Source organism: Sus scrofa, chromosome 1 (genome assembly GCF_054392235.1).
Source record: "Sus scrofa isolate SSC_HxYL_T2T_F1_AM1 chromosome 1, Sscrofa_HxYL_maternal_Yorkshire_Landrace_v2.0, whole genome shotgun sequence".
NCBI classification, from domain to species: domain Eukaryota; kingdom Metazoa; phylum Chordata; class Mammalia; order Artiodactyla; family Suidae; genus Sus; species Sus scrofa.
The window spans coordinates 217,438,750-217,462,446 of NC_139383.1; the positions used below are offsets into that span (position 1 = coordinate 217,438,750).

Sequence of the window (23,697 nt, forward strand, 5' to 3'; positions counted from 1 at the left end):
ATACTCTATCATGTTACAACCAGCTCATGGCAATAAGAGATAGCTGGCCACCAGGGGAACTTTCTGCTGGTTCTATGTTTGTCTTGCCCTTAGCTAATGCTCTCAGAAGAGTAGATTTTCTGATTAGAGGGATCCTCATGGAGACATCATTATTGGGATAAAATGCTATCTATTTGATAAAGAAAAGGAAACAAAACCCAGGTTTCTATGCAAAAGATGAGATCAATCAATCGACTTTTTCAGACCTAAGTAACAACTTCGAGAAACTGACACCCCACCACCTCTGATTTCACGTCTCTGACCATAATGAGGTTCTGCCTCCTGTTGTAACCTGACCATCTTGGCTCAAGTTGAGAAACACCTGTCGTATTAGAATCTTGGGGAGCCAGTGGCTCCTAAAACTCTGAAACCCGAGAAGCAACATCTGTCTGCCTTTCTCCTCTTCCATCAACCAGTCTGTGGCTTTACCAGGGAGTAAATGCTGAGTCAGGGCCGGTGGCTGGCGCTGAGCAGGAGAGATCCAACAAAGCAGTAAACACCACATCGTCAGCATGTGGGGCTTCCTGTCTTAGCAGGCTGGCTTCTCTCCCCTTCCCCCCAACCCCTCAGCTCACACAATGGAAAGGCAATTTATTAGGCAAATCCCTCCACAGCAGAGAGAATATGGGAGTCTTAGCCATTGCTGTGTACTTGGCTTTTGGTGAGCACCTTGTCAGGATCATGATGTCATGGCCAGAACCATTTGTCTCATGGACTCAGGGACATCACCTGATAGGAATTGGGGTGATGGTTTTGATGACCCTTTTGCTCTAGCTCAACACAGAACATGGAGGCTAAGGGGGAAGAGGCCCAGAAACCAACGGGAGAAGGAGCCATGTGAGGGGGTGGCTGGCAGACTGCACGCAGAAGGAATGGTTTCTCCCTTGTCTCATTTTCTTGGGTTCTTCATCCTTCTCTAGGGAGCCTGAATCTGGAAAAAAAGAGTTTTACTTTCTATTTTAAACTCAACATTTCTTGAGGGAGGCTCTTCATGGAAATTTAAATTTCTCTTCTTTTTCTCTTCTTACCTTTGATAAGCAGTTAGAAGCAGGATGCCCAGATGCACAGGTTTCCAAGCACAGGCCAGAGAATAATGGGGCCTTCACCCCCAAGAGAGAAGCAGGAGGTGGATGGCCTGGGCCTCTGGACATTGAGGGGCACCCTAGCTTCCAATCCCTGGGAATCCAGCCACCCAGATAACCGCCGTGATTGGTTTGGGAAAGAAGAAGCCCTCAATACAACTGGAAGCCCCTTGGGAATCCATGAGTAAGTGAACTTCTGGGAAGGGTCTCAGAAAGGAAGCAATCTGAGAGTGGAAGTGTTCTTAGAGTATAATCTAACAGAGAAGAGTCCACAAGTGTGCAGGCATTGCTCCAGTGCTGGGCAACCCCATTTGTGCCAGTCAGGAGTTGGTGTCCTGGTGGGAAAGGCTGCAAACTGCTGACCCTGGGGGTAAAAAGAGGATCCACCAGTCTGACTTACTAGTATGTCAGGCTCATCATAGAAACTCTCCAATATTTGAAAGATAGAATGAGCAAGAGAGTCAGTGATCATTATTTAATATGATTCCACCTGAGCATATGTGGCTTTAAACAGGGTCTCTGGGAGTCAAAGCTGGGAGGCAGTGAAATGCAATGGCTAAGGGTTGTCTCTAAAATCAAACAATCCCAAATATGAGTCTTGGCTCTGTTGCCTACTAGCAGCGTTATTTTTTGGCAACTTGTTTACTTCCCTTAATCTCATTTAGGCCTATAAATGGGGATTACACTAGTGCTTGCTCTCAGAGTTGTTGTGAGGATGATAGAAGTAAAGTGTGGATGATGGTTCCTTTCATGTGTCCACTTGCATAGGCTATAATGTCCAGTAGCTTGGTCAAGCACCAATCTAGATGTTTTTCTGAAGGTATTTTTTAAGACGTGGATAACATTTAAATCAACGGATTGTGAGTCAAGCATATTACCTTCCAGAATATGGGTAGGCATCACCCCAACAGTTGAGGGCCTTATGAGAAAAGACTGAGGTTCTCAGAAGAGGAAAGAATCATGCCTCCAGACTGTTTTTGGGCTCAAGACTGCAACATCAACACTTTCTTGGGTCTCCAGTCTGCCAACCTGCAGGTTTCTAACTTGTAGACCTTGCAATCATGTGATCATGTTCCTTAAAATAAATTCCCCCCTCTCTCTTCATCTATAGATAGAGGGATAGATGGATAGATGAATGAGGGGGTGGATGGATGGATCTCCTAATAGTTTTATTTCTCTGGAGAACCCTGACTAACACACTACATACAAAGTACTAAGCACAGTTCCTAGCACAGTATGTGTTCAATAAGACTTTTCTTTTATTATCATTAATTCCCTAAGTGATAAAGCTTTCCATACCTGGACAGAATTCCAGATGCCTACAGGAAGGTTATTAAGGGGCCAGGGATTAAGTAGAACAGAAGATCTGCTCATTAGCCCTGAAGCATACAATTAGGTGGCACCCACTCTGGGAGGAGCATAGACTGGACATCTGTTGTTTTGGGGGGCAGAAGGCTGGGCTCCTCAGCCCCTAGCCCATCTAGTCCTTCCTCCCCCGCCCTCCTCACAGCTCCTCAGCCCTCACTAGGAAGATGATTTGTGATTCAGGCTCCTTGGCAGCTGCACTAGTGGACACCAGCCTCTCACTCCCCATCCCCAAAGCCTGGCCTGCAGATGTTTTCTTGTGGCCTTTCTACTTTTAGATGCTGTTCCCTCCTCTGACCCAAACTCCTGGCGAGGCTTTTTGGTAAGCTGTTTTTTTCCTCCAGAGTCTCTTTGACTCTGTTATCATCACTAAATCATCTGAATCATCAGCTCAGTATGGAGCCACTGACAAAGGACAGAGATCCTGAGCTCACCTTTCTCCTCCCTTCCTCCCTGGGGTGGCATTTACAAGAGGAGAGCAGAAGAGAGGAGGACCCTGAGGCACTAAAAGCATGTTGTTCTCCATCCTTGAGCCCAGAAAAGCCACATTTTCTCCCTGCCAGCCCTTCCTCACTGGCTCCGCCTCTTTGGGCTTTCCTAGCCTTTTGGAGAGAAGCCCTGCCCTGTAACTCCCCTCTAGCCTGGGCATCCTTCATCTTGAATCTCCATCCCTCTCCCCTCGCTCTCTGGTTACAGCTCCAAGGACAGACCTGTCTGTTGGACTGGAAGTAACTCTACTGGGCTCCCTCACTGCTTCGTTTCTATGAGCTGGAAGAAAAGGTCCAAATTTTATGACTAATAAGGGATTAATCTCCAAAATACACAAATATCTCATACAGCTTTCTAAAAATAAAAAAAAAAAACGCACAACCAAACAATCCAATCAAAAAAGGTCAGAAGATCTAAATAGACATTTCTCCCAAGAAGACAGAGTGCCAAAGAGCACATGAAAAGATGCTCAACATCACTAATTGTTAGAGAAATGCAAATCAAAACTACACTGAGGTACCACCTTATACCAGTCAGAATGGCCATCAACAAAATATCTACAAACAATAAATGCCAGAGAGGGTGTGGAGAAAAGGGAGCCCTCCTATACTGTTGGTTAGAATATTAAGTTGGTGCAGCCACTATGGAGAACAGTATGGAGGTTCCTTGAAAAACTAAATGTAGAACTACCATATGATCCTGCAATCCCAATCCTGGGCATATATCTGGCAAAAACCATAATTTGAAAAGACACATGCATGCCCGTGTTCATTGCAGCACCATTTGTAATAGCCAAGACATGGAAGCAACCTAAATGTCCATCAACGGATGAATGGATAAAGAAGATGTGGTACCTGTATACAATGATGTGGTACCTGTATACAATGGAATATAAATCAGCCATAAAAAGAATGAAATAATGTCATTTACACCAATGTGGATGGACCTACAGATCATCATACTAAGTGAAGTTAGAGAAAGACAAATATCCACTAATATGAGGACTCTAACAAAAATGATACAAAAGAAGTTATTCATAAAGCAGAAATAGACTTAAAGATTTCAAAACCAAACTTATGGTTACCAAAGGGGAAACTATTCTACCAAAGGAAGAATAAAATAGAAGGTTGAGACTGACGTATACACACTATTATATATGGAATGGAAGAGTAACAAGGACCTACTGTATAGCACAGGGAAATCTACTCAATTTTCTGAAGTGACCTGTACGAGAAAAGAATTCAAAAAGGATTGGATATATGTATATGTATAACTAAATCGCTTTGCTGTGTACCTGAAACAAACACAACATTGTAAAGTCAACTGTACGCCAATTAAATTTTTTAAAAAACTAAAGTACAAAGAGCCAAGAGAAAACTTTTGGTGGTGACTAATATTTTATCTGGATTCTAATGATGGTTTCACAGCTGTATACCTTTATCTAAAAATATCAACTTGTACACTTATGAAAAAAGGTCCAGGCTTCGGATGCTTGATAATTTATGTGAACCCTCTAAAGAGTCTATTGCTTTCAGGGATTGTGGTTCCTGCACCAAAGGCCAAGAGTGTGATGGCTGTGGTACCTTCAAAGGCCACTTACAGAGAACCATGTTTTGATGAGCTCCAGCACTACCCCCTTTGACAGAGGCAGCTAATGTTCAGAGAAGGGACGTGTCCTCTTTAAGGCCAGGCAGTTCCCTGGGAGCCACACTGGAGCTCAAACGTGGGTCTCCTAATTTCAGCACGGTACTCTCCACCGACTGCCCAGAATAGCCCATGGAGATGGTATCACCTTGGTAATGACCCTCCATACTGTATCTGAGGGTTGTTGATAGGTTGATTCAAACTTGGTTTCTTCAGAAAGTAAGAGACAGGACTTCTAGGTAGCGTGTGGAATTTTTATTCAAAGAGAAAGGAGAGGGAAAAGCAGAATATCCCAGCATAGATCTCCCTTCTCATCTGTTCATTGGGTCATTCACTGATTCACCCATGAAGTCGTTCTTTCATTCCACTATGGATTTATGGGGTGCCCTGGCTAGCTCCACCAAACAACACCACAGGCCCTACTTTGGAGAATTTTAGGCCACACTCCAGGCATAGAAGGTAAGAGCTCTGGGCACACAACTGCCTTTGCAAAGAAACACACACACTCACACACACACACACACACTCAGCTTTGGCCAAACTGAGGTCCACACCATGAAAGAAAGAACACTGGTGTTGAAGGGTAAGGGGTGTCTCCTCATTCCCATAGATCTTGAAGTCACAGACGCCTCTCTCTCTGCACTAGACCTGGAACCCCAGTGGCTGCAGTGGCTGTGGCTTCTGGGGGCCAAGCTGGATTGCGTGGTGGGCCCCAGACTTCCAAGCTGCTTCTCATCTCAGACCCACTCCTCAGAGTCCTATTGTGTGACCTCTGTCCTCTCCCTCCCTGGCCAGATTCCCGGCCCCCACAGCTATCAGAGTTTGGCCTGCCAGGTCTCCCAGAATCTTCTACACCTACACTGGTCTTACCACCCAGTGAGGTGTAGGTGGGAAGAGCACAGAGATGCAGTTAGCTCAGTGGGAGGCAACACACTGAGGCCCAAGCCAACCCCACCCCTGACTGATACTTTCAACTGTTCCAAGAGGAGCATTGGAAAAGGCATTTGACCAACAGACCACTGCTCTTCACAGCTCTGCAGCTCAGAAGCCTGGTGAGGATTCTTTCAAGAGTCCAGGAGGTGAGGGCACAGGCTGACAGGAAGGAGAAACAAGGAGGCACTTCTCCCAGGGGATTTAGTGCTGCTTGTCTTCAGTCCCCATGAAGCCCATTGAGACAGAGAAGAAATTAGGCAGAGAAAAAGGATTAGGAGGCTGCGGATTTTCCTCTGAAGAGCTTAGGCATAGGTGACAGACTGCCTCTAGCACTTCTTGGCTCTGTTACCTTGGGCAAATTACATAGCGTCTCTGAGCCTAATCACTAAAATGGAGATAATGCTGCCTTTCCTGCTTGGCTGGTGTAAGAATTAGAAGAGAACATGCAAATCACTGAGACAGTACCTAGCAGTACCTTAATGATGATGATAACAGTTAACCTCCTTACGCACTTATTAGGTTCTCAGGAGCTGGTAGTTCTTGGGTTATTTTATTTTTCTTCTTGGTGGAAGAAAATGGATATTACAGGTAGAAACACAGACTTCGTGACCCAGCTTTTTACCTTCCCCAGGAGACCTGCAGCCCCATCATCTTCTCATGGTGGCAGGTGTTTCAGAAGAGGGGATGCCAGGACATGAGTCACAGGCCCCACCATTTCAAAGCACCCCGGTCCCCTGGGGTGGCCTCTGGAGCACCCAGAGATCAGGTCTAGCCCTGCTTTGCTTCTGCAACCACAAGGTGGTATGGACAGCAGCCACAGGAGAGTTCTTCTTTTTCCAGAGTCTGTTTGCTGTATAAACACAATCATAAAATGAGAGCCAAGTGTCGGTGATGGCAGGGTTGGAGCAAAAGCAGGGGGAGGCAGCATTCCTGGCGATGGCCAGCTGCACCCCGCCCAGCCCCAGTCAGCGTGGGGGAGAAGAGGTCCTGCATCCCATCACGTTGTCAGGCCGCACAGACCCTGTGTTCTTCAAACTTCACTTGGCTGGAGTGATTTAGAGAGGCTTTAGGGGAGGAGGAGGCAGCTGGGAGGTAGAGGTGGAGGAGGCAGCCAGGGAGTTATGCTAAACTGCTCCCAGGCTCCAAGGCCTTGCTGGACTCTGAAAAATAATCTGGTTTCCACTTGTCATCTGATCCATAAAATGCCTTGCTGGGGTACTTAAGATAGTTCCCCAGGGCTGCATCTGTGTGATTCAGATTCAAAAGCAGAATTACTGACCATGGAGATGGCTCCACCATTAGTAGCCTGAAGGATGAGCAGGGTTCTCAGAGACCCTCTGGCTGCGTCTCCATGGGTAGCAGAAGATTGGAATGATGACTTCAGGCAACTCAAGCCTCTGCCCCTTCCAAATATGAACCAAAATGCAAAACTTGTATAAATTGGGAGTGAGTAGGCATACAAGCTTGAACGATCAAAAGAGCTGTCTCTAGGAGTTCCCTAGTGATGCAGTGGGCTAAGGATCCAGCATTGTCACTGCTATGGCTCATGACACTGCTGGGGCAGCCACTGGCCTGGGAGCTTCTGCGTGCCATGGGTACAGCCAAAAAACAAAACAAAACAAAAAAACAAAACAAAACAAAAAACCGTTGTCTCTACTTTCAGCACCACATTGATTGCATTCTCCCCAGCCCCACCCCTACTGCTATGACTTGTGGACTTTAAGCTCCCCCCCCCAAAATAATTCCAAATTTCCTCTAGTTCCAGTCACCTCACATTCCATTGCTTGCCCTTCAAGCTCCACTTGCTTAGAGAACTTTGGTTCTTCAAGTAGAGTGAGAAGTAGGGGGCAGGGGGCAAGGGTTCTGGAAAGGGCATGCTAGGTTCCGAATCTAACTCAGATAGACTGTACCCTGTCTGCTCAGAAGGAAAACTTACGACTCGCAGCTGCGTTACAACAAGCACAGGGCTGAAGCCATTCAGGGCCCCCGCATATTTTCCTTGGCCCCAGCACAGGCTGCTGACATCATTGCAGGCTCCGCCATTCATCCACTGCTGCTCGGAGCTTGTGGCTGTGTGAGGCTGTGTTCCAGGGCCTGGGGAGGGTCGGACTACAAATTGGGTGGTGGTGGGGATGGAGGTGGTCCCACTGAGTTTGTGAAAACAAACGGAAATGCACTGAACCATGTCTTTCCTCCACCGGAACAATGAGGGAAACTAACCCCACCCCCTGCTGCCCAGCCCACTCCCCCAGCACAAACCAACCCAGGCCAAGGCCAGCCCAGGGACCCAGAAGCCTTTGTCCTGCCAATGCTATTTTGGGGAATGATGACAAGTGTCCGCCACAGGTAAGAGAAGCAGGGGTTCCAGTAGCAAATTCTAACACATCCTTCCAGACGTCACCCGGGCCGCTCTGGGCCCATCTGCATTCTCCTGCAAATCCTGGGTAGCAGGAAAACCCTGTTAATGGTTCCCAGAGGTCTCAGAAAGGAAAATGGCCAAAGTAGGAAAATGTGAATATTAGGAAATAGGGCATATGTGTAGGTGCACACACTGTAGGATTCATAATCATTTTTAGAAGGCAGCACTTCTATATGTGGATGTTATAAAGGAGAGCCTTTAAGCTGTGCTTCCCAATTCCTCAAAAGCTTTTGGTTCTGGCAGCCTGGTGACTGGCTGGGGCAGCAGTCAAGCTGGTGATACTGAGAAGCATGTTAGAGAGCACAGATAGAGAGCACCTCTAACCTTCCTGGATGTTGCTTCCCGTGTTGAGAGGGTGAGATGTCACGGGCACCAGGGGCAAAGCTCTGGACTTTGGCACTAAGACCTGGCATGGCTTAGTGAAGAGCCCGCAGCCTCTAGATGCTATGAACTGGATGTGAATCCTGGCAGAGGCCACCCTGTGTCCTAGAGCAGCCAGGACCGGCTCCAGGGCACAGACTAGCCAATAGGATCGCCTCTTCCTCAAACATCCCTTGACACAATGTATTTGAGGACAGTGCTCAGCCCTCGGGGGTGCTCATCTAACACAGAGCTGCCAGCAACATTCTTGGGAATGTTTGCCAGCCAGCTGTTTAGGGGGAAACGATCCTGATTTGTAGCATCTGCCTATTTCTGAGGCATAAATACTCCCATCATGGTCAATTTCAACCTCCCAACTTTGGGGAGACAATTCACTGGTCTCTTGTATTTGTGCACATCTTATGAGCAGAGGGACTAACAGCTTTTGTTCTGGATTATCTTTTTAGAGATGCTCATATTCCACCCCCCTTTCCTGACTCTTTCTCTTCCTCCAGGGCTGGAAACATGGACCTTATATCCTGAGAAGACGAGAGAGAGAGGTGATGAAAGAGCTCTGACGTCTGAATCCATTCTCACACAGCAGCCGCCCAGGAGAGCCATCTATCAAAGCCGTCCACATTAGACTCTGCATGAATGAGAAATAAATGCTTCTCATGGTATGACAGTGAATTTAAGGTTGTTGGTGATGGTACCTAGTACTACTTACTCTTATGCAAGTCATCTCCACCTATTGATGAGAAAAGTGAGGATAGGAGGTAACAGACTAGGTCTCATTACCAGTAAGTGGCAGAACCAGGAATCAAATATTGGCCTGTGTACCTCTAAAGCTTTTTTTTTTTTTTTTTCACTGCATTGCTGACTCTTCATGACCAGGTCCATGTGTGGCCAGGGTTTTCAGGTCCACAGATTTGCCCAGAGTGGGAAACCAGTCTCTCTGCCAGAGAAAGCCAGTTTTCTTCAGTAATCAGTCCTGCCTCCAGGGGGTCTGGAAGGATGTCTGACCATCTGCAGCTTCCAGGAAGATTGATTCCTCCCGTCCAAGCCTCTGCTGCTCGGGGCAAAGCAAGGCCCCCCAAAAGACTCTTAGCCTGATGAGTATGGTGCATTCAGGGCAGCTGGTGGACTGCATGAGGGCCCCCCCCCCATGGCCACTGAGAGTCCCCCGTCACCCTGGGATTGCAAACACTGCAACAATTGAGTAGGAGCTCATGCCATGAAATTGTTGGACACCCGCTGTCTACATTGGATAGGAGCTCCCAGGACGCCATAGCCAGGGTGATGGGGACCCTGGGAAGCAGCTGCCTGACTTTACCTTCCAGAGGGACACAGGTGACTGAGGTTAGGCACAGTTTAAGCACTTATTGAGCACTTGCTGTGTACATCACAACTGCAATGACTACTTCCGAGATCCTGTTTCAGAGACTGACAAAGGATTTGTGGTTCTGATTTCTGAATGTGTTTAAAAATCTGACAAAATACTAAAGTAAGGGAATTCCCACTGTGGCTCAGTGAGTTACAAACCCGGCTAGTATCCATGAGGAGGAAGGTTCCATCCCTGGCCTTGCTCAGTGGGTCAGGGATCAAGCGTTGCCATGAGCTGTGGTGTAGGTCACAGACATGGCTCGGATCCAGCATTGCTGTGGCTGTGGTATAGGCTGGGGGCTGTAGCTCCAAAACGACCCCTAGCCTAGGGACTTCCATATGCCCCAGGTGTGGCCCTAGAAAGCAAAACAAACAAAATAAAATAAGGTTGCATTTGGTTTGACATTTCATGAATCATCTTTGCTGAAGAGGATCAAAATACATAAATTCAGGACTGTGTTGGAAAATACCTGCCATGGAAATGTTGCTGGGTGATAGGAAGGACTCAGAAGAGATGAAGAGCCTGGTCTGTCTCATCTACTTTGATATTCCAGCACCAACGTCGCGTCAACACTCAGAAAATACCTAGGAGACATTTGCCTTAAGAAACAAGAGTTTTTCTGATCTACCTTGATAGTTCTTTCATCTTTTCTGGGCCCTCAAGAAATCTGAGAGGTTCACTGAGATGCTAACTCAGGCTGGTGTGGAGGCATTTCTGCCATGGTCTTTCCCAGGATTTTTGAGAAGTTGCCTGGGCTGCTCAGCCTGGGTCTAAGTAGCCATTCAGCCTCTGCACCTGTGCCCTGTGGTTCCAGTTCCAGGTTTTTGGTGCCTCTGATGCAAACTGAAGAATACAGCCCCAGCTGTGGGTGAATGAGCATAAAGTGACCGACTGCAAGGCCCAGGGTTTGTGTGCTTAGCTCTAGAAAATACAAGCCTCACAGAGTCTTTCTTTCTTGGGGTCCTGCCTGGCTCCTCCCAAGCCTTGGCATTCAACAGGCCAAGAAGTAATAGTAAGTAATAATAGAAATCATTTCCAATCAAAACACAAGGCCTGATCTTACTAAAGAGTCATAGGGATTAAAATATTCTCTGTATGAAAGAAACTGTTTGTTTCACAATTCGACCTTTGGCCAACACAGCTACTGGATTGCCAGCCACTCCTTGGGCTGGCCTTGGCTTATGTGCTGAGGGAAATTTCAGTCTGTAATTCACAGGGGCCCCGGCACCCTGACTCCACACTGCCACCACTTATGTTCTGAAAACTGGCACGTGAGCTTGTTTCCCCCCTCCTCAAAAGCTTTGGGTGGCGCCCCATTGTTTAGGTAATAAAATCCAAGTTCTTTGGCATTAAATGTCCAAACCCTATACCAGCTACTGTATTCCACACCTATTCCCCCATCTAGAACCCCACACTCCAATCAAAATTATCCATTCTTTCCACCTGAACATTCTTTCTTTGCTTAGTTAACATTAAAATAAAATTTATATACAGGGAAATGCACAGATCATCAGGATCCCCTCTGATGGCTTCGGATAAATGTACTCGACGAGTCACTACTCTGTATCTCCAATCCCAATATCTCCATCTCTCAGAACGTTTCCTCATTTTCCCTTCTAGTCAGTTCTCTCTCCCAGAGGGAATCACTATCCTGATTTCTGTCACCACAGATTAGTTTGCCTGCTTTGAACTTCATGCAGAGGAATCACACAGCATGTACTCAAAAGTGTCTGACTCCTTCCACACAACATAATGTTTTTGATATTTATACAAGTTGTTGTGTGTATTGGTATTTCATTCTTTATGCATTCATAATCCCCAAATAGTATTCCATATATGAATATGCCACAATGTTTTTATCTAGTCACCTGCTGGATTATTTGCAGTATTTAGCTATTACACTCTAACCCACGTCTTTTTGTGGACATATGTTTGCATTTTTCTTAGGGCAATCCCTAGGAGTGGAATTGTCAGAACATAGGAATGGTGCATTTTTAACTTTGTAAGAAATGATCGACTATTTTCTAGAGTGGCTGTACCCAAAATACATAACATTTTAAATTTAGTAACATTTCCTTCTCATTCACATAGCATCCATTCCACATCAGCAGGATGTTGGGGAGAGAGGAAGGTTCTTGCATAGTCATTTAGAGGCTAGGTTACTGGAAGCCCTGCCATCCCTGAATAAAGCCAACAAGGGAACCCTGAGCATCAGCATTTGGCCAGTGGATGAAGAATGAGGGAATGGAGAAAGAACAGCTTTTTCTTACTGACTTTACCCAGAAGTAAGTACTATTCTTTTGGTTGACATTTCACTGTTGAGAGCTAGTCCCCGGCCGCAACAGGAAAACTGAAGTTCAAACCCCAGCTGGTCAGCTTTTCACCAACATGAGTCTATACCATGAGAGAGGAACACAGGTCTTGTGTACAGTTAGCCATCTCCACCCACTCAGGGGTTAGTCTTACCCTCCTTTCCAATCTGACTGTGCTCACTGAAACTGTCCCATATTCTATGCAGGATGAATCCTTCCTTCCCCTATATTCTCATTGTACTTGTCCCTCAGCTACAGCACTTAAGATCTGCCTTTCATGATTTATTTCCATGTTTTTCCCACTAGATGGCGCCCTCTTGGAGGGCTCTAAGGTCTGGCCATGTTGGATCCTGGTGCTTGGCACACAGAGGAGTCTCCATAAGTGTTTGCTGAATTCACTGTGGTAGACACCTGGTGCCGACCAACCTCCACCCCCTTGAACACACCACTTGTCTATACCCCCCGCTTCTTGCACACACCACTTGTCTGAGTTCCCCAGTTCCCTGGTATCAAGCTGAGACCATGTGACTTGTCTCCCCAATGCCACATGAGCCACAGCTCCATGGCAACCTCCAGGCTGATGAAGTAAGGAGCGGCGATGCCTCCTGATATTTTAGGTATTTTTTCCCTTACCCTTGAGCTAGATGTGGAGGCACTCAGGTCAATGAAGCACCTAAGACCTGACCAGCAGAACCTGTGTCCTGAACACTTGCTGGAGCTGAGTCCCTCTACTGAGCTCAGAGCTGAGACTGGATATTGTTTGCTAGGTAAGTCAGCCTACCCTGACTAAACACTCACTCTGTGTGAACCCAGCCACTAAACTCGGGAGGCACAACCGATTACCTTCTCTTTCCATCATCCTTCCTTACTTGCCACCAAGTGCCAACTATATGACATCAGACCCATGCCGGTATGTGATGCCAGGTAAAGAGTGTCCAGGTAAAGAGAGTTTTCAAGGTATAAGTTCAACTGTGATTTGATAGCTAAACTTGATAAAGACTCCATAGAGTCTTAAATGTTATGCCCTTCTGTACTCCATTCTCCCTATAAACTCTTAAAAGGCAGGTATTAATTCTTGCTGTATATCCTGGGTATATAGCTATTCATTCATTCAGTAAATATTAACTGAGTGCCCACTATGTGTCATTCACTATTCTAGGCAATAGAGACAGAGCAGTGACTCAAAAGGCTACCAAGTCCCTGTCCTTAATGAGAGAGACAGAGAAGCAACCAATAACTGTAACTGTGGAAGAGGCAGGAACAACAGACATCCCCTTCTATAGCACTGTTGTCTCCTTCCCATATCCCAACGTAAGAGTATTTTTACATTTTTTGGGTCAATAACTGACTGATGTCTTCCATGAACCTGGGGCGCCCCTCTATCCCTGGCACTAAGCACAGTGCTGGCACAGAGCAAATACTCCAGAAACATTTATTGAATCAAAAAAAAAATGAATAAACAATGATTATATCTACCATCTGCTGAAAGCCCATTATTTTCCAGGCACCATGTGGAATGTTTGCAAGCGTGATCTTATTTAGCCCTTACACCATCCCTGCAAAGTAGTTATTATTACCTGTTTCACCCAGGAGGAAATTGGGGCTCGGAGAGGTTAAGTGACTAGCCCATTGTCACATGGCTGACAGGAGATGACAGACCTGACATTAGAATCCACACACTTTGCTCGGGATCACACTGCCACACACAACAGCAACAAGGGCTTTTTTTTTTTTTTTTTTTTTTTTTTGTCCCATATATTCTTTCTCAACAACGAGGAGCAACCACTACGGGCCACCGTTCCTATGAGCTGGACCATTCATCCCCCTCTGCAACTTGCCCCCGGCCAGCCAGGGCCGCCTTCCCTAGCAGATGGAAGATGTGCGTCTGTGGTAATTACAGACCGTGCTGTCCTTTTCATTTATGTCTTCACAATCCAGCTTGACATAGCGTCATAAAAGTTTATGTACTGTGTTCTCTCCGCTCCTTACTAATATTCTCTGGCGTTCTCCCCGGCCATCCAGAATCAATACCATCGCTCCTCTCTCAATAAAGCAGGGAGCTATGAACAAGGCCCAAATGGGCACAGTGACTATTTGTGGCAATTAGACGTCACACTGAAAAATGGCCATGCTGAGGGAGAGTGGGCAAGATCTAAAGGCCAGCAGCATCACTGATGTCCCTCACCAGGGCCCTGGAAAGTGGTCTGCTTGAAAAACACACTCTGTCCTCTCATCTCTTCTCTTTCTCACCCCTTCTGCCTTTTTCTTTCTCATAAGAGATAAGGAGAGAGAAATGCATTCAAATTAGGGACCCCAGCCATTGATTTTTACTTGCAGTTGGTGGATTGTAATCAATGTTAATTAACCAGATTCTTTTTCAGCAAAAGGTTGGGACAGGAGAGTAACTGCACAATATTTTTGACCAAGACAACAGATATTAATGGGCTCTGGGGTGGCCAGAGAGCCTGAGGGAGAAGGAGGGCGGTGCTGAGAGGCCACATGCGCAGGAAGGGGAGAGACTGAGACAGTTTTAAAGTGGTCCTGTCCGTGGGCCCTGGTAGCATTTTTTGGAAGCCAAGCAGGGAAGCTCAGCTTTTTACAGATCCTTTGCTTTCTTTCTGCCCCAGGAAAAGTGGGCTTCATCAGAGAGTAATTCCTACATTGTCAGCAAGGCAGCCAAGCACACTCCTCTGATGATTATCACTCTGCCGTGTGGCTCACACTTGGGCCATGTGGCTCAATGGGAAGAGAAAGGTATTTAGCACTGGAAGGTGGGTTTGAGCCTTAGGAGGTGCTCCCTGGCTATGGAACTGTGGGCAGGTTACATAACATCTGGACCCTCATCTTCCCTATGAGGTACATGATTACAACTGACCTCAGGAGCATTGACACAAGACTCAAATAAGATTCTATGCATATCATAACACGCCAGCAGCCACCACTGTTGTAAGTTGTGAGGACAAAGCTTTGGAGCCTCTGATCTCAACCAGCCAGCATGAAAAGATGGGAGCCAAGGTTCCTTTCCAATCTCGACCCACCCCTAATGATGTACAGAGTTGTCCTGGCAGTACACAGTTTTTATTCCAAAGAGGACTTCTCTTTAAATCTAAGTGTTGCATTGAGAAGAGGACCCCCAGATGGGCCAATGCTACTTTTCAATATCCCAGAGCAAGTAAAGAAAGTGATAAGAGTTGGAAACATGATACAGCTGCCAAAATTACCCCCCAAATCTGTATCTGATTTGAAACAGGGCATGCATTACAATTTTTTGGTCACGAGAGAAAATAGAAACCAAGGAAGCCTATGGGTACAACCTCTTGAAGAGACCCATCGCAGTCAAGTTCCTGGGGTTTCCTCAACACCATTTTAGTCAAATGGGGCCTCTGCCTCCAAGAGACACTTTCAGACCTTTCAATCAAGAGAAGGGCACCATTATTTTTCAAGTCTTTCAAGTCCCCTGGGAGGGAGGAAGACTATGGGGGAACAGGATAGCAGGTCATACTGCCATGCAAGAAAAAGATTCCTCATTGCTCTTGGTGACCTCTTGGCCACCGGCACATGGAAATCCCAACTGTGCTGATACACACTAGCTCCTCCTTGCCAAGGCACCTGTAGGCATCTTCCACTTAAGGAAGGTGAATGAGAGGAGGCTTGGAGAGAGAGAGGAGGGAAGAAGGGAGAAAGAGGGGAATAGAGGAGGTTGTCAAAGACTCATGGGTTCAATAAACAGTGCTGAGTATGGGCCTTGAGGCAGTGCACACCCCCTACCCAGGTCATTCTGGAGACCCAGAGGGAAACATCATCTCTGCCCTCAAGTTGCTCATAGGATCCTGGGTTGGCTGGAGGGAGGCAGATTCACAGAGAATCACACACAGGGCCTGGGTGAGTACAGACAACCCCCTGCCCCTGGGGGTTCTGGGGGTGGGAAAGAAGGAGTCATTAAAGGACTTTACCAGTGAAGAGAATGAGGAAAGATCAGAAGGGAGAAGTAACTGAGGAAGCAGAAAGGGAGGGAAAATCAGGAGACAGCAGAGGAAAAAATTATTACTTCACCCCAGGATTTATATACTCAGCTCATATGCAAATCTTGTCTCATTGATCTGTGATTTCAGTGAATAAAGCTGCCTCTTTTGGAGAGCTATCGATTGTGAAGCAAGCTGAGAAGGCCAGGGCCATCCTGCATAGACCTGGGGAGTGAGCTCGCTGCAGGTGGGTCCTGCATTAATTAGGGAAAAGCAGTTGCTCACAGTGACCAAGGTTCATCCTTGAGAGAGGAAGTATCTTTAATGACACCTCCTTCCCCAGTACAAAAACACCCTCGTTTCCAAAACAGGGCCTTGTCCACCATCCCAGGGCCCTGCAGCAGAGCCCCCTCTTTGTCTGGTCCAAGGGTGAGGAGCCTCTTTTCTTACAGGAGCGCCATGCATCCCCTACTTGTACTTCCTATAAGATGACTATTCAGATTTATTCGTGCTCAAAGCTTGGCCCCTCTGGGCTCTATGTTGAATCCCAGTGGTTTCTGGGGAGAGTCCCGCCATCAGCCTGACTGAGGAGAAGAGAGACTTCAATTCTGGACCTACTCCAGCGAGCACCTGGAAGATAGCAGGAGCCAGGAGAAGGTTCAGCCTGGGGCCAGGATCTGGGGGGGGGGGGGGGTTCTCCCGCAGGAGCCTGAAAGCTGCTGAAGTAGGTGAGCCCAGGGGGAGTGGGTGTGGAAAGAGAGAGGCAGAGGGCTCAGGGCTGAAGCCTAAGAAGTTTACACATTCAAGGGTTGGGAGAGAAAGAAGGAACTGAGAGATGCTGACAGTAGGGCAAGAAAGAAGCAAGCAAAGGAGGTCATGAAGAGACACAGGAGAGGAGAGAAATTCAGACACATCAGAGCAGGTAAGCTAAGCAAGAACAAGATGTTAACAAAGATATCCATCCACTGCTTATTTTGACTCAAGGTTCATGAGGCACCTCTTCATTAGGCGTAGTAGCAGAACCCATGAATACGATAGAGAACAAAGCTCACCTGGCCTCGTGATGCTGGCAGTGGCCGGGGGCAGACAGAGGACTTGTGGCACATAGGGCTTCTCAGACTCTGCGGAAAAGAATGAGCTGTTATTGTTTTACTGTCCATCCATTGTGGATAGATACCACCGTCACGGCAAGGTCAAGTTGCTAGGAAAGTTTGTAAACTCTTACACTGCTGTACTTATCTGCTCACAGACAGACATGGGCTGCCTACCACATCTTGAGTAGCTCAGATGGCAGAGATGTCGAATGCCTACCAAACAGCTCCTCTCTCCTTCTACCTTACCAAGGGCATTAGTGGTTTTAGGATGCTAAGGAACTATATTTACCAGCTAAGGATAGGCAAGGAGGTATCTTTGGTAGAACTTAGAGGAAAATTTCATAAAGGGGGCTGACTCATCTTAGAGACATTCCTTTTAGTTCCTGCCCCCTTTACTGATAGAATGGCTTGCATTCCAGCTTCCATCTTGGAATCATGAGGCAATACTAAGGATACTGAAACAAAAAGTTCTAAAGAACCTGGGTCCTTATTGACATTAAAGCTATCACATCAATTCTGGAGAGCATAACTCTACATTTCTTATTACGTGAAAGGAAAGATTTTATCTGATTTAAGCCATTGCAATTTTGGGACAACCAACAAGTATATTTCTCATCTGTTCCATGAATTAATGGGGACTTATCATATGGGAGTAAATACCATCATCACAATAATTTAGAAAGTCCAGAGAAATGGTCTCCATCACAGTTTGGAGGGAGAGTTGGGAAAAGCTATCAGAAAGAAGTAAAAGAGAGAATAAAAGGCTGAAGGAGGAGGAGTTAACTAGAGAAAAGGACTAATGGGGAAAAGAGTTTTCCAAGCCCCAAATAAAACCCATACATGCACGTATGTATATCTAGTTGATGCAAAGACTGGGAGGTGGGGCCGTAAGATGAACTCAGAGTAGTCTGGTCTGGCTGGAACAAGAGTGTAAAGAAGGAGTGACAGGGAAGAAATAGCAGGGGCTGCCACAGAGGGGGAGGCAGTGGTCCATATGAAGGAAGCAGACACTTGACTTTCTGGAAGTCTCCATCCCCACCAAATTCAGAATCTTTCAGAAGATTGTGTTTCCTGCTAGAAATCGGCTGGCAGACATTAGTCCTGGTCTCATCTCTGAGGGGGGAAATCATGTTCAGTGTTCCCAAGTCACTCACCTCTTGGGTTTTCATTTCCAAATCCACAAAACAAGCTTCCTGCTACTGTCCCATCAACCTCACCAGGGATCTGTGGACAAGAGGTTGTGATGTCTTACCCTCAAGAAACATAAAGGCTTCATGCTCAGCCCTCTCATTTTACTCATCAGCATCATAAGGCCCAGAGAAGTGGTCCCACCTGGATGGGGAGAGCTGAGCCTGCAATTTCCCTCTCCCAACTCTCCGGCTGTTATTCTTTCCCCGCAAAGAGCTGAGTGTTTTGCCCTTGAAGTGGATGGTTATTGTTCCTGCCAAAGGGAACACAGCAGAGCAAGATGATAGAGTTTCTTATTTCAAGAAACCCAGTACTTGAAGGTGCTTTGAAATAACACTTTTGCATACTTTTGCAACTAACTAAATATTTGGAGTGTGTCGTCCCATCCTTCCTTTCTGCTCTAAAAGCAAAAACAAGTCTCTGTAATTGGGTGGGGGTGAGGGTGGGTGTTGAAATAGATAAAAGGGAAAATTCAGCTCAGTAACCACAGATGTGAAAGTGCCCTGAAGTCTTTAGACCAGATTCCCATCTTTGGAGGTAACTCTTCATTTTCCACTGAATCACTGAGAAAACAGAGCCAACCCCCTTCGGTTACTTCACAGTTGCTCCCTGAAAAGGTCTTCGTAACCCACCGTCTTCGTTCCATAAATGAACATCTCCAAGAGCCCTGTTTTGATGACCATGATTCGGGGCCTACAGAGGAAGTTCATAATGCAGTGAAATGACGGTGTAGGAAAACTGCATTTCACTTAGGGCTCATACTAACCCTGAGGGGTGGAATTGTTGTCCCAGTTTTTTAGATAAGGATGTGGTTCCTCCTGACTTCCCTCACAGTCAGGCACCCATCCTTCCTAATGCCTCTTTTGTGTGTCAGAGCTTTCCCAGTGCTTCCTGGAAACTCTGATGCCTCCTTGCCTCTGGTAGTTCCCAGCCACCCAGCACCCTCCATTCCCAGAAAGATGTGGATATTTCTTCTTAGGTATCATGGCATCTCTGCAAACTCAAAATGTCTAAACCGCCATAACTTAATGTTCTCCTGCAAACTTCCCCCATGTCTTAATTTGTTATTGAGTCAATTGCCCAAGATGGAGACCACAAAATCTGCACTTTACCCTAAGAAGTCTATTCACAGACCCCCAAGTACACCTTGTAGTTTCCATCCTCCAGGCTCTACTAATATTCCGTTGTTACTTCCATGATCTTCCCAAGAAGTTGTTCAGCAAGTGCAGAAAAATAAATAAACAAGAATGTTCACTATAACACTCTGTCTCTCTCTTTTTTTTCCCCTCTTTTTAGGGGCATACCTATGGCATATGGATGTTCCTGGGCTATGGGTCTAATCAGAGCTACAACACAGCCACAGCAACGTGGGATCTGAGCCTCGTTTGTGACCTATGCTGCAGCTTGCAGCAATGCCGGAACCTAACCACTGAATGAGGCCAGGGATTGAATCCGCATCCTCATGAATACTATGTCAAGTTCTTAACCCCCTGAGCCACAGTGGGAACTCTACAACACTGTTTCTAATGGAGTTAAAAAAAAATCTCAAAGAAAGAAACAAGGATAGATTGTACAGCACAGAGAAATAGAGCTACTATTTTATAACAAATTTTGTCAAGTATTATCTATGAATATATTGAATCATTTGTTGTACACCTAAAAACAACATAGCATTGTAAATCATAATACTTCAATTTAAAAAAAACTCAGAGAACTGAATTCAACTGTCAGTAAGAGACATTATGTTACACACATACAATGGAATAGTACACAGCCAGTAAGAAGTAAAACAAACACATAACTGTAAGTACTGATACACGTTAAAGAACCATATGTATGATCCCACTACATAAATATTCTAAAAGGCTCAACAAAATTATTTTTTGGCTGCCACCTGGGCTGCAGCTGTGGCAACACTGGATCTTCAGCCCACTGTGCCAGGCCCAGATCGAACCTGTGTCCCAGTGCTCCCAAAACACTGCCGATCCCATCGGCACAGTGGGAACTCCTCAACAAAACTCTTAATGATATATATCTCTGGAATTAGAGATGGAGAAGTAGAAATTTCACTCTCTCCATTAAATACATTTCTATTTTAAATTACTTTTTATGGCAGTGAATTACTTTCGTAATAATTTTTTTTCCATTTTGGGAAAAAAAAAAGCCATTTCCCCCCCCTTTTTGGAATTACTTATAGCCCATAATGTACCTGGAGAGTCTAAATATGTCTTATCTATCTTTTATCTCCTAGGGCATGAAGCACGATGTCTCACATGTTCGCACACGTCCAAAGTTTCCTTAGGTTGGGATATTCTCATTCATTGTATGGCCCTTTAAGAGCCCTGCTCTTTCACATTCCCTTGTATATACTATGGAAGCCCATAGCACCTAAACACACATGTAATTCACCACCACCTTCACATACCTGGGTGGAAATTAAATAAGGCAAAGAATGCATAACCATTCTTCAAAGGGAAAACCTGTTCATCAGATTTGGAGAGAAGGGCTAGGCCACTCAGGTATATAAAATAAGAAAGAAAAAATGAGGACAGATTTGTTGATTGTTACTCAATCCCTGCTTTCTTTGGGTTTTAAGTTTTAAAATGTTTTCTCTGTGAAATACCATATTATAACCAGTGTCGAAATCCATTACTGAGATGGGAGAAACCGTGTTTAAAGTGGTGGTGAAATATGGGAATGCATAGGTTCCTATATTTACCGTTTCCTGGTTGTTTGTTTGTTAGGAGGCAGCGTAAATAATTTAAACTGCTGAGATATATTTTTGAATCTCAGTCATGTGGCAAGATGTGAAACACAGGCAGCCAGAGTATCTTAGCAGAGGATCTTCATAGGACTGGAAACAGGGTGCCAGGTGCTCTTTTAGCAAACAGTAGCTGTGACTGCAGGCTTCTTTAGAGACCCAGACCATCAAAAATAGAAATGTTTGGTAGACTGAGAAAGAAAACTAGGCTCCATAACTACCCACAGAAAATAGCAAAGTAGTCTCAATGGTTAAGAAAGGATATCAGTGTGTGGTGTCACTTCCAAAACAGCCCCCCACCCCAAATGATACTTTCAAATGTTAGTTCCACCTCCAGCACACTGGTCCTTGACAGATTTAAGTTAACCAAAATCACTTGGTGGAATTGTGATCTGTGGGGAGACAATATTTTAATATTCTTGTCCATTAGTCACAAAGGCTTTATTGATGCCAGCTCTATGCCTGCAGGGCATAGGGCAAAGAAGAAGAAGGTGAGAATGTCTGCCAGCAAGGAACTGAGATAAACATAGAAGAGGATGCAATGTTGTGTAAAGTTCATTAAGAAGTTATTAGATGCCTCGATGAGCTTCACAAATGCTGGGAACCATAAGGGAGACCAAAGAAATATGAGACTTAGATGCTGTTCTCTGGAACCTTAACACCTCCTTGGCGGGTGCCAGACTTTCAGTGGGAAACAATGTGAGAACCACAGTACAGCATAAAACACTAAATTACCTTGTACAAAGATAAGTCATAAATGGAGGGTTAAGAAAAATGAGAAAACGAATGATTTAAGACAATTCAATTGATTTTGATTCAACATTTTTGGAACTCCTTTCTGTGTAATGGGCATTAGCAGACACTTGGGAGAGGAGAATGATAGAACAAATTGGGTCAAGGTAATGTTTCCCCCATAAAAGAACCTATTGTTTAGCAGGGAAGATAAGACATACAAATAAATATAATTAATTCTAGATGTCATCAATTGAACTCAGTTGCCAGGTCCAACCAACAACTGGTATTGAGTTATAGTTAGGAAGATTTTGGCAGCAAAAAATTTAAAGGAAAAGAGGAAGACAAGAAGGAGGGAAAAGAAAAAGGAGAAGGGAAGGAAAGATCTTGAATCAGGTGACTTAAACCATGAGAAATTTGCTATTCAAATAGCTTCAAGTCCTAATGAAGGAGGATCCCAGGCTGAGGTTCCCTACTGGGGACCCTGTGCCCCACTGCTGTCCTCATCACGGGTTTTTTTTGGGGGGGGCCTTTTTAGGGCCACACCCCCAGCATATGGAAGTTCCCAGGATAGGGGTTGAATCGGAGCTACAGCTACCAGCCTACACCACAGCCACAGCAACACAGGATCCAAGCTGCGTCTGGGACCTCCACCACAGCTCATGGCAACACCAGATCCTTAACCCAGTAAGCAAAGCCACGGATCAAACCCAGATCCTCGTGGATACTAGTTGGGTTCGTTAACTGCTGAGCCACTACAGGAACTCCATAGGCTTCTTTCTAAAGTTAGTGTCACTTGGAGAGCAAGAGGGTAGCAGCAATTCTAGACTTCACTTCCAGATATGACACCAAGGAGAAAACAAGGGACAGTTGTGTTTAGAGGTTTCTCTTCCAGATCCCCCACTCTCCTGTGTTGGCCAAAGCCAATGTAGCTGTGGACCCAGGACCATGAGAGTCACCTTCCATGAATTGGGGGCTAGGAACAAGACATAGCTCCTGTCCTCAAAAATCTCATACACAAAGGGGGAGATATATTACCCAATTACAGTACCAGGTGCTATAAGCACATTCAAGAGTGGCGTTAGGGAAAGATGAAGAAGGAGAAAATATACAGAGCTGACTGGTGGAAGAGGAGGGAGTTACAGGGAGAGAAAGAGGTAAGTTTTAGGGTTAGAGGTGGATTCCAGGAGTCTCGGACAGATCATGTTTAGGCACTACCAGGTGTGGCACATTACCAGTACTGGAAAACCTGCTGGAAAATATTAACCCTTTAATAAATGACAGTCCAATTTCTGAAATGAGTGAATTAATGAGCCCGGAGTGTTAAAGGTGGCAGGCAGTTTCCTGAGTCTGATGGGATAGATAATGGGTCTGTCCTGCTGTGCCAAGGAGTTTGAATTTTACGTTGAAGTCTATGGGAAGCCACTGAATGTTTTAAGTATAAGAGGGGCATGATCAAATTTTGGTTTTATAAAAGATCACTCCTGCTGTAGTATGGTAAAGGAAAGACTGGGGCAGCTAGAATGGTAAGCGAGAGTCTGCACAGTAACAAAGCCCATGGAAGAGGAGAAACTAGTCACACCCACCTGAGGGTGAATCTACTATATAGAAATACTGGGATCTCTCGTCTTCTTTTTTTCTTTTTTTTCTTCCCTTTTTTTCTTTTTAGAGCCATACCTGAAGCATAGGGAAGTTCCCAGGATAGAGTCAAATCAGAGCTGCAGCTGCCAGCCTACACCTCAGCCACAACTAGGGATCCAAGCCACATCTGCGACCTACACCATAGCGGGGCCAGGGGATCCAACCAATGTCTCTGTGGATCCTACTTGGGTTCTTAACCCACTGAGATACAATGGGAACTCTTATTTCATCCATTTGGCAGAAACATCTGGAACAGGGAATTTTGGCCTTCATTTCCTGAGCTCAACAGTTT

At 45.6% G+C, this 23,697-nt stretch overlaps 1 long non-coding RNA gene across 1 annotated transcript in view; it reads right to left on the bottom strand.

The window, feature by feature from the left end:
- Positions 1-17,488, bottom strand: part of LOC110255488 (uncharacterized) — a 110,061-nt gene extending 92,573 nt beyond the window's left edge. Inside the window, exons 1-2 of the long non-coding RNA XR_002335871.2 lie at positions 17,215-17,488; positions 17,042-17,110 (exon numbers count right to left, since the gene is read on the bottom strand). This is a non-coding gene — a long non-coding RNA (uncharacterized LOC110255488). The remainder of the gene's footprint in view (positions 1-17,041; positions 17,111-17,214) is intronic.
- Between the last annotated feature and the right edge of the window lie 6,209 nt (positions 17,489-23,697).